Source organism: Podarcis filfolensis (assembly GCF_964270895.1).
Source record: "Podarcis filfolensis genome assembly, chromosome: 9".
Taxonomy (NCBI): Eukaryota; Metazoa; Chordata; class Lepidosauria; order Squamata; family Lacertidae; genus Podarcis; species Podarcis filfolensis.
The window spans coordinates 67,157,995-67,165,243 of record NC_139610.1 but is presented as its reverse complement, the minus strand read 5'-3'; the positions used below and the strand labels follow the sequence as shown (position 1 = coordinate 67,165,243).

General features: G+C 44.6%; 1 long non-coding RNA gene across 1 annotated transcript; it reads left to right on the top strand.

Annotated features, from left to right (window-relative positions):
• Positions 1–555: 555 nt before the first annotated feature.
• Positions 556–5,464, top strand: LOC310742541. Its single transcript, XR_014538532.1, has 3 exons — positions 556–1,194; positions 3,950–4,366; positions 4,742–5,464. It is a non-coding gene; the product is annotated as an uncharacterized lncRNA (long non-coding RNA).
• Positions 5,465–7,249: the final 1,785 nt, after the last annotated feature.

Genomic DNA, 7,249 nt, shown 5'->3' with positions numbered 1-7,249 from the left:
CCCCTTTGGCTTCTAGGAGGAAGGTGAAACGGGAGGCATACGCTTCCCAGTCTCCAGATGCTGGGTTGAACGGCGAGAAGCTGCTGTTGGTTGCCATTCTGAGTTCCTTGTGTCCCGGAGCTGAAGCCTGGATACACGGTGCGAGGCAGCGGTGCGGCAGGTGGCGGTGCTGCGGTGCTGTGTGTGGCAGTCAGCTCAGCGGGATCCCACCTTCGTCGCCAGTGAAATATACTCAGAGTCGCAAAGTGATTTCATGCTCTTTATTCAGCTCATAGTGGTGAGGAGGAATGAATGAAAGTCCCCTCAAGGTATCTGCTTTATATACATTATTTACACAATGGGCTGCACATGATTGGCTAATTCCGGAATTCTACTGTAAGCCAATCAGGTTGTGGATTCACTTCTATCTGGAGCATGATTGGGTGGTTCCTGCCAACCAATCATATTGCTGCATTGTTCTAGGACCAATCTGACTGCTGCATTCTGAATCCTATTGTTCTAGGACCAATCAGACTGCTGCAGTTTGGATCCTATTCAACTCAGTACATAACAGAATGGAAAAGGGCAGGGTTCCACCACGGACGTGAAACCAGTTCTGTGATTGCAAAGGAGTCTTGCTTGGGTTTCAGAGGTGCGCCAACTCCGTGTTGCAAGGTGCAAAGGCGTGCCTAGGCTTCCTGGCGCTCTTGGCAAGGAGGTGTATTTGTGCCACGCCGCAGGGCTCCTGTGATAGTCCACACCAGAGACCGGATTCCTCCACCGAGATGCCTGGGGGAGCCAGCGCACCTCACCCAGACGCCCAGGGAGCAGGCAGGCAGACAGGCTTTTAGCCACTCCAAGCCAACGTGGACAGGTGTGATTTTTGCCTCTTCCTGGGTCTGGGCCCTTGGCAGGCTCAACCTGAAGGTACGCCCCATCAGATATGTCTGCAGACATGACATGAAGGCTGGCAGTGTTAACCCTACCTGATGGGAATTCCTTGCAGAAGACACACAGGCCATGTATCCACAGCAGTGAGCAGAAGAGGAGTGACCGTTAGGACCACAGAGAGAAGAAACAGCATGGTGAATCTGCAGCAGCACAACCGGCCGCCTTCGTCTGCCCCAGCTGCAACAAAATATGTCTCTCCCGTATCAGTCTCTACAGCCACAGCAGGCGCTGCAGCCTTCCAACAGTTTGACTTTGCCCCCAAAGGTGTCTCCCGAGACAGACGGATGCCAACTAATCACTCTACCTAGAGCAAGGCCAGCACTGCCTGGCTGGGGCTCTCCAGGGTTTCAGATGAGCGACATTTCCAGGTCTAGCTTGGGGATGCTCTTGAGGAATGAAGCTGGGACCTTTTGCCTGCAAAGCAGAGGCTTTACGGCTCAGCTGCGACTGTCTTTCCCCCTTGGGGTGTTGAGCTGCTGCAGCTCTCAGAGTTCCTGATGCAAGATTCTTCCTGTGCCTGCTTGGAGATGAGCTGGAGGCCTCTGCTGTGCAAAGCAAGACGCTCCGCTGCCAAGCTGTTTGTTGCATTTCCAGCTTGCCCATTAGTGAGAGAAAAAGCTCCCAGCTTTTACTGGGGCAACCCTGTCCGATGAGCAACATATAAAAAATAAAATTATTATTACAGTCATACCTCAGGTTACAGACGCTTCGGGTTGCGCACCGCGCCGAACCCGGAAGTACTGGGTTTTGGCACTTGCGCATGTGCAGAAGTGCTAGATCGTGCTTTGCGCATGCGCAGAAGCACCGAATCATGACCTGCTGCAGGTTGCAAACGTGCTTCCCGCACGGATCACGTTCGCAACCCGAGCATCCACTGTATTATTATTATTATGAATTAGCAATAGAGCTAAATAATGCAGTCTGATCTGATTTGATTGTGTTTACTTCTACAATGAGCTGTGCTCATCATGTCTTCACAGAGCCATCAGAAGCAACTGAAGGTTGCTACTTTATGCATAGCAGAGGAAAGGACATTTCATAATACAGGGGCAACAGCAGAAAATGCTTGGTTTTGGGCCACCACTCTATGTTATTCTTCAGGATGCAGTGCCAGGAACAGATTTACCCAGATCTAAATTATCTTATAAGTATATCTTACAGATTTGTATATTAGATGGCTATCAATACTTCTAATGATTTCAAATGACAATAGCAATCATTTGAGATAACAATGTTGTATACATTATATATAATGTATTGCTGAATTAATGTCACCTCTAACACAATAGGAAATGCTACATATCATAAAGAGATAATATACATTATAAAAGCAGTAACCAGAAGCGCGTGAATTTTAATCGCAGGCTAAACAGGTTAGGATAAATAGGATCATTGCTTCTATGCATTGCTGAATGCCACAGAAATAATAAATAATGGTTATTACATAATAGAGGTTCCAAACTGGGTATGAAAGCAACCATGTGACTTTTGTTCTTATCACCGCATGTTAATTAATCTAAAAAGCTTGCTTGCTATTTTGTGGCACATTGGTTGGTCTTATTTAATAAAGGTTTGGTATATTTCTTGAATGAATGAAAAGGTTGTTTGGCAAGGTTTAATGGACAAGCATAATTCTTGTGTGTTCCTGTTGGCATGCTACATACCTAACAGATAAACATGGCCTGATTTGCTGCTTGCATCCATTTGACTGATTAACATGATCTCAAATTATGAGAGCCCTGCTTTTTAATTCGTTCCACTCAAATCCCTTTGTGTGTGCTGTTGAGAAGGGACTTGTTCGCTCATTCAAGCCTGAGCGGAAGGATCAAGTAGGTAGCAGCTGTGTGCTGAGACATGTTCCCTTCCATCCTTCCCCCCCTTCATGCTCCCAGCTCAGAGAGAGCTGAGTGCATGATGCATGCCCAGCAAAGCAGCCGCTGTTGGCAGAGAGAGGGAAAAGAAAATGCCAGAGAATCAAAGCTGTGATGAGCTGGTGTTATGTGTGGGGAGCAACCCTGGATGTATTGAATGTGTTCATGATATTTTTTGATGGGCCAATTGAAAGGTTAATTCTGTCCTAGGAATGGGTAAATCTGTCGCTTTTTGCTTCACTCGGGTTTTCTCAGTACAGTATTGAAATGAGTTCTCCATTGGAAGACATCAAAAATCCCAACTATAAACGAGTGGCAATCCAAATTATTTGATTATATAGAATTGGCAAAAATGACACAGAAAATAAGAAACCAAAAAGGTATAAAGTTTAATAATGAATGGAACAAATTTATGGCATACATTGAAACAGAGGTAAAAAATCTAAAAATCGCAGTAGGCTCAATATAACGCTTGTGACGTAAAGAGTTTTAAGGAAATGAAACTGCAGATAGAAAAATTTTTACAACACATTCCGAAACCGAGTTGAAGGGAAGTCAATTATTGTTGTGTGATTTAGGTATTTAGTTACTGTAAGTTAATTTGTTGGTGTCTCATGTTATGTAATGTTTCTCTTTTCTTTTTTGTTGTTGTTTTTTCTTTTTTTGTATTTTTGTGTGTCTGGTATGTCTCTTTTGTTATAACTAATAAAAAATAAATTAAAAAAAAGAAAAAAGAAATGAGTTCTCCACATTTCTGTGGGATAACCAGCCTCATACAACCAACGTGCCAGTGCATGAAGGGGTTAATGCCATAGAGTAAGCTGTCCTGCCATGTTTAGCTAGGTCACTCCCCCTCACCTTGGGAGGAAGGTAATCAAGCCTATTGTTCCCCATCTGTCTACCCAGAAGCTCAGTGTGTAAAGAGCTCTGAGCTGGTTGTTCCAAGCTCAGGCCACATGGCTCTAACAAGCCTTTCTTGCATTCCTCTACCTATAATTTAGGACCTTTTGCCACTGTAACTAAGCCAAGTTGAACTGCCTGTGTTTTCTGACTGATAGAGGGAAAAGCATATGAACCTGACCTTTGAAGAGTTTGTAAGTAAACCATTTTTAACTTACCGAATGTGTGGTCTTTTTGCATGCTCACAGATTGTCCACTGCCACTCGTGGGCAAGGGCTTTTGACATCACCCAAGTAGCACAGGAAGGAGCACTGCACAGTATGAATAAGGTAATGTTGGGAAGGTATGTAGCTGAGTACTAGAGCATCTGCCTTGCATGCAAAAGGCCTTGGGTTCAGTCCCACGCATCTCTGGTGGAAGGGTCCCGCCTGAAATTCTGGGGAGTCAAAACCTCTAATGAGCCAGATGAGCCAATAGTCTGAATCAATATAAACCAGCTTCATTGAAAATGTAAGCAAATAAACAATGGTAAACACACCTGCTAGGTTGCTTAGATGCTTGTGTTTGCTTCCAGAGCCGTTTCTTCTCAGAGGCTCTTCATGTGATATTAGAGGCCTGTCCGCTAATTATACCACTGCTTAATTTCACAAAAGGCTTTGTGTTATGTACTGAGTTGAATAGGATCCAAACTGCAGCAGTCTGATTGGTCCTAGAACAATAGGATCCAAAAGGCAGCAGTCTGATTGGTCCTAGAACAATAGGATTCAGAATGCAGCAGTCTGATTGGTCCTAGAACAATGCAGCAGTATGATTGGTTGGCAGGAACCATCCAATCATGCTCCAGATAGAAGTGAATCCACAACCTGATTGGCTTACAGTAGAATTCCGGAATTAGCCAATCATGTGCAGCCCATTGTGTAAATAATGTATATAAAGCAGATACTTTGAGGGGACATTCATTCATTCCTCCTCACCACTATGAGCTGAATAAAGAGCATGAAATCACTTTGCGACTCTGAGTATATTTCACTTTGCATAAGGGTCTCCCACGGAATCCGGTGCCTCGGGAACAGTTGCTAAGAACTGCCCAGCATTCTTTGCTTTTAATGCAAGCCAAACAGGCGTGGAGGCGACTGTACAGAAGTCTGCACTGAGTTCGTATTTCATCCCATTAGCATTAGGAAACCATTATGGATGAAAACTGAAACATGACTCATGCTTTCCTGACCAGCCTTGGTAATGGACACGAAGAAGAGCCAGAGGCAACCAAAACACTGCTAGAAATGCTCACATTTTTCCAAGTATAACTAAGACAGGAGAGGTGTGACTGCAGTCAAAGCACATTTCATCTCCGGTGAATACAGAAATCCCAGTTCTGCTTTTGATGGCAGACAAGCAACTTTCACCCTCACATTTCTGAAGAGTGTACAGCCACCTTGTGAGACAGGTTTGGGTGCAAAAGAGTGGAAGGTCTCTTGCTGAGCTGCAAGAATGAAGTGGCAATGGGAACCTGTGTCTCCCTGGCCGAAGTCAACGTTGTGTCTGCTTCACCGTAAAGGTAAAGGGACCCCTGACCATTAGGTCCAGTTGTGACCGACTCTGGGGTTGCAGAGCTCATCTCATTTTACTGGCCGAGGGAGCCGGCGTACAGCTTCTGGGTCATGTGGCCAGCATGACTAAGCCGCTTCTGGCGAACCAGAGCAGCGCACGGAAACACACTTTACCTTCCCGCCGGAGCAGTACCTGTTTATCTACTTGCACTTTGACGCGCTTTCGAGCCGCTAGGTTGGCAGGAGCAGGGACCGAGCAACGGGAGCTCACCCCGTCGCAGGGATTGGAACCGCCGACCTTCTGATTGGCAAGCCCTAGGCTCTGTGATTTAGACCACAGCACCACCAGCTTCACCATAGTGGCTCACAAATCATTCAGATGGCCAGCTAGTCACAGCTTCTCACACACCAACCTGAGACTTTTAATGTGGCTGCTCTTTTTGTAGACAGGCCCTGAGTAGAGGCCCTTTCGAAGACTTGTTGGTAACAGTCAAGTCCTTGGAAGTATGAGACGCATTGTAAATGAGACAGTGGAGCCAATTTGGTGCATCACAGGTGTAGCCAAAATGGTACCCTACAGATGTTGAATTCCCAACTCCCATCAGTTTAAGTCAGCATTGTTGATGGTCAGTGGTGATGGGAGCCACAGTCTAGCAACTCCCAGAGGGCCAAAGGCTCCAAATCTCTGGTATATTGGCTTGCACAACTTGCGTTCCACCACCAAGCGAAAACAAGTGATCAAACCTCTGGTGACAACCATTCATGGCTGATGAGTCACAATTGGCTTCTTGGGTGTACAGTGGTACCTTGGTTCTCAAACTTAATCTGTTTCGGAAGACCATTCCAGAACCAAAGCATTCCAAAACCAAGGCACGCTTTCCCATAGAAAGTAATGCAAAGTGGATTAATCCGTTCCAGGCTTTTAAAAAACAACCCCTAAAACAGCAATTTAACATGAATTTTCCTATCTAATGAGTTGATCCATAAAATGAAAGCAATAATCAATGTACGGTACTGTAAAATAAATAAGACAGTATTGTAGATGATAAAAATTAAAATTATTTTTTTTCTTACCTGCACTAATGATAGTCATTGTTTGGATGGGGGGCTTTTATCCATTCTGCAGTCACACAATCAGTCAATCAATCAGTAGCTGAACTGGGTTCCACACAGTCACAAAAACAGATTAACCAAAAAAGCCTCAAAAGCAAAAACACAAATTAAATAACAAAAACAAAAGCACCAAACTTAATCCATTCCTGAAGTCCGTTTGACTTCCGAAATGTTCAAAAACCAAGGCACAGCTTCTGATTGGAGCACGTGCCCCAGATACAACAGCCACATCAGACATTTGGCTTCCGAAAAACGTTCAAAATCCGGAACATTTTCTTCCGGGTTTTTGGTGTTTGAGAACCAAGGCATTTGAGAACCAAGGTATATTGGCCAAGCCAGACTAGTGACATGTACAAATATCCACATCTTAAAAGCACAACAGGGTTCCAACCCTTGAGAGATTTGGTCTTAAGGTCAAATGTGTATTGTTAGATCTATTTGACTATTACAAAACTTGTTCACCCGTGCAAGCAGATAAACTCGGGACTGCTATAAAACAACACCCAAGGTTAAACTATGCAAGCAAGCAGTGAAACAAACAGGGTGCCTGGGAAAGCATGTGTTTAAAGGCTTGTTTTGGTACGTGCATGTGTACACTTCCATAGTTTAGAGCATTTACCAGACTCAGTTTGGTTCTCAATTTCTGGGCAAATCCTGCAGCTTGGAATGTAACATATTTCTCTTGGGCAGACAAAAGGGAAATTATTTTAACTAAGTCATCAGAATTGGCCAAACCGGCACATTTAATTATTTCTAATCACCCTTTGTCTCCATTTAGTTGCTTGTTTAGCGCTGCAGAGACTGCAAGTGGAAGCCAAATACTGGGTGCGTCAAAAGCAGTTTAGTCTCAGACAGGCAGATTCATGCCCAGTTTCCCTACAGGCT